This window comes from Rattus norvegicus, chromosome 2 (assembly GCF_021556685.1).
Source record: "Rattus norvegicus strain SHRSP/BbbUtx chromosome 2, alternate assembly SHRSP_T2T, whole genome shotgun sequence".
Classification (NCBI taxonomy): domain Eukaryota; kingdom Metazoa; phylum Chordata; class Mammalia; order Rodentia; family Muridae; genus Rattus; species Rattus norvegicus.
The window spans coordinates 64,605,584-64,609,895 of record NC_141535.1 but is presented as its reverse complement, the minus strand read 5'-3'; the positions used below and the strand labels follow the sequence as shown (position 1 = coordinate 64,609,895).

General features: G+C 34.3%; 1 non-coding gene across 1 annotated transcript; it reads right to left on the bottom strand.

The window, feature by feature from the left end:
* Window positions 1–244: 244 nt before the first annotated feature.
* On the bottom strand, window positions 245–347 carry U6l6 (U6 spliceosomal RNA like 6). The gene has a single exon (XR_015678740.1). It is a non-coding gene; the product is annotated as a U6 spliceosomal RNA (small nuclear RNA).
* Window positions 348–4,312: the final 3,965 nt, after the last annotated feature.

The following is a 4,312-nucleotide window of genomic DNA, read 5'->3' as shown; positions in this document are numbered from 1 at the left end:
GCAGCAAAATGCTGGGTCCTGTTTACATATCCATTAGTTAGTCTATGTCTTTTTATTGGGGAATTGAGTCCGCTGATGTTAAGAGATATTAAGGAATAGTGATTGATGCTTCCTGTTATTTTCATTGTTAGAGGTGGAATTATGTTGGTGTGGCTATCTTCTTTGGGGTTTGTTGAAAGAAGATTACTTTCTTGCTTCTTCTAGGGTATAGTTTCCCACTTTGTGGTGAAGTTTTCCATCTACTAAAGATATGGAATGCTTCACGGATTGGTGTGTCATCTTTGTGCAGGAGCCATGTTAATCTTCTCTGTATTATTCCAATTTTAGTATATGTGCTGCTGTAGCAAGCCTTAATGTCTAGTTCTTATGTATCAAGAGTGTTTCTATTCAGTATTATCATTAAGGAGGAGAAATTTAATAATCTGTCACATAATGTTACTTATGTGTATGTTTTCAGGACTGAACATTTAGCACTGGACAAACTATTGTTATGCTCTTCTCTAGGGAGGCACGTCTATGCTATTTCGATCTTTCCTTAGTTGCCTATAGTTCTCAATTTAGGAATGAGGCCTCATAGGCTTTTCTTTATCCAAGGTCAGTTTGGTACATCCATTGGTATCACCTTTGTAAAGCTCATGCATGATTGTCAAGCCATTCTGGTATATATATATATATACACACACACACACACATGCTATAACAGTTATTGAAAATAGAGTTCATGAATTTGAAGGAGAGTGGGAAGGTGTATATGGAAGGATTTAGATGGAGGAAATAGAAGGCAAAAATATTACAATTATAGTATAATCTCAAAAAAGTTTTAAGTGTCATAAAGAACCGAAGAAATAAACTTTTGTTTTTCACGTGAACCCACCCTTCTCTTCCTGGAAGAGTAAACATCTACCTTCTATTGTGGTCTTGTCTTATTAGTAGAAGGATCAAATAGTTCCTAAGAATGCAAAATAAATGTTAATTACAATCCAAAAAATTCTGTCACATAAAATTACAGTCTAATATTATTCTCCTCTTTATAGCTATAGTAAACTATTTTTCATGTATCCACTATGCCCCATAATACATAACATTCATGCCATAAATGTGATAAATTTATTAAACTTAGAACATGTAAAACTATTATATATCCTTAATATAAACAGCATATGAATGTAAAAATTTTAAATCAAAATACTATGCATTTTTTAATCTAAAGTTTCATTTATAGAGATTAACTTTCTGGAATAAAAGAATACTTTATTTATTTCCCTTCAAATGTGAGGTGGGAGTAGAAACTAGATCTTTGGTTGTGCCTTACTTAAAATCACTCAGTAAAACTGTTTTTAATTATAGTTGGGGTTTGACTGTGTAAAAATAAGATTTTGGGAAAGCAGCCCTGAAACTGATGTAATCCTGGAGATGGAGCCTTGCAAATGTCCTGACGAGCAGAAATGTTTTACAAAGCTGTAGATGCTCTTTGCTAAGAGGATGCATATTTTTGTGGCTATAAAGTCCTCACAGTTTTCTCGACAAGGTTATAGCATAAGATAATATTAGCAAACACTTTCTGCAGAGAGTCAGATTATAAGTGTTTTAGACCTTTTAAGATGCATAGCCTCTTTTACAATTACTTTGCCATGAAGAATAGCCATTGATAATGCATAAACAAATGACTGTGTCTATGCTGTGCTACAAATGTTCTTGAATTACAGATAGGGGCTTCTATATTTAACCTACATTTCTGGCTTACATATACATAAAAATAACTTTGTGTACAGCAGTGAATTTCCATAGTTTAAAAGTGATCTAGACATCAGGCCTAGAAATGGGTGGTTGCAAGTACCCTTTAAGATTTTGGAAGACAAAACCACCTTAATACCTGTGTCTATTCTTCCAAAGAACTCTGTACTTGACTCAAATCCACAAGTGTTGATGGTATGCATTAGTATGTTTATACAAGAAAGCGTTCAACATTGAAGGAGTAAATAATCGCTAACAATAGATCCCATTACCAGGAAAATTGAGTCAACTGAGATAATTATTAACATGTGAGGAAAATCTGATATCCTGTAAAACAAAACAATACAAATCTACTGATTTGTTTTGCATCAACTCATATGCGAGGCTTTTCTAAAGATGTCTTCATTTTTTTGTTTTAATTCGTATTTTATAGATTTTCATTGCTCTTACATTTTTCTCTCCTTACAAGTTACATATTTATGTAACATCTATTTGTTATGTAGGGAGGAACTGGGTTATGGAATTTTGTGATCACTCAAATTTGACTGATCATAGTTTGGTCTCACTTATATGTATGACAGCAAGCACCCAGTTTCCTCAGCTGATAATAAAAAGTATACAGCTAGCAGCAATTTCCTGTAGGTAACAAAACATAGGAGATTTTCTGATTAGTTTCTTTGAGACACATTACAAGCTTGAAGGAAAATTCCTTTTTATTCTTCACTGATTCAGGTGGCCAGATATGAGGTAGTAGTTGATCCTTCTGCTTCTGCGTCTGCATCTGCATCTGCTTCTGCTTCTGCTTCTGCTTCTTCTGCTTCTTCTGCTTCTTCTGCTTCTTCTGCTTCTTCTGCTTCTTCTGCTTCTTCTGCTTCTTCTGCTGCTGCTTCTTCTTCTTCTTCTTCTTCTTCTTCTTCTTCTTCTTCTTCTTCTTCTTCTTCTTCTTCTTCTTCTTCTGCTTCTTCTGCTTCTTCTGCTTCTTCTGCTTCTTCCTCTTCTTCTTCTTCTGACTAAATACAATCCTTCTTTGCCTACCACACAACTCAGTTGCCCCATCACACAGTCCCTCCCTCTTACTACTGAGAGATGAGATCAATGAGACTACCCTAGTACCCTGGAAAGTACCTCTTTAACTTCTGTCCTGCTTCCCAGCTATGTACCAGTAGTCATGCAAATGGGGAATGCCATGAAGATCTGGTAAAACAAAACCTCAGTTATAATACTGTTTCTGTTCTTACATCTAGAGACTTAATTTATTCCTGGTCCCTGTACCTATAGGGTAGACTATGAATGCTTCTTACTCCAGTTTCAGGAATCTGATTCCTTCTTCTGCCTTTTGTGATCACTTGCACATTTGTGCTGCATATATGACTACACTAACTCGTGCACATGTATTATGCACATGCATACATGCATATATAATAAAATGTGCTTAAAACCATTCTATCTCATTTTGCAATGTTTATTACCTATTAAGATACTATACAATTTTGACTCATTAAATTATAAGGTCTATGAAGATAAGAGTTACTGCATGATTTGTCTATTGAACATTTATCAAAACTTAGAAAAATTCATATTTACAGTACCAATTTATATTTAGTACATTAAAATTGACTTAAGATATGTCTTCTCTCCTAAAATATCAATGTTTAAGTGATCTCAATAATATTATAAACATTTATAACATGTTAGAAATCCATTGGATTATTTCTAGATCAATCTTGTTATAGATAACAAAACTCATGTTAGCTAGAAAAGCCCTTTGTGCTCATTATATAGTTAAATAACTTACATTTTAAAGTTTGTATGCTTTCTCCAAGTGAAACATTTAGTTATAAAATACAAGGTTCTCCTTTTAAAAAAATTAAGGCTGATGTCCTGACTCTTTCATTTTTATTTTAGTTGCAGCATCAGTCCATTCTTTGTGCAATTCCTAGATGGCCCTCTTAGATTTGAGACTCCAAATACCAAAACTATGCCTTTTTCCTTTGAGACAAGGGCTGATGTTGCTCAGCCTGGCCTCCAACTCATTATGTAACTGATGATGAACCTGAACTTCTGATCTTTTCTTCTTCAACCTTCTTCCACCCAAGTGCCAGGTATGTACCAATATATTGACTTGCACTACAAAGAATAATAGATTTCCCTTAATGCTGAGGCATACCTGAGCACCCCATAATCTCCCATTTGACTTCTTATACATTCTCTCTATGGGCTGTAGAATTAAGGGGAAAATAAAGTAAGACAAGGTGAGTGAAGGCATTAGATAGTATTCTAAAAGGAACAGATTACTAGAAGATGATTTGCTACCTATGAACTTCTGGTTGATTCCCTTGAAAGCCTATTAGCTGATAACCTTAGACTTTTCAACGTCCTAGAGTTAAATCTTTATTTTCTCCCTCAACTTATCACTTCATATCTTCACTAAAAAGGCTTTCTTATTTCGTTCCACTTAAAAAACTAATCTCCTGACCTGCTAGGCTTGCCAATCAAATTAGTCAGAGCTAATTAGCATGAAAAAATTTTGATCATCTAAGGAGATTTTTGTTTCCTGCATTTATTAGAAAACAGTCTG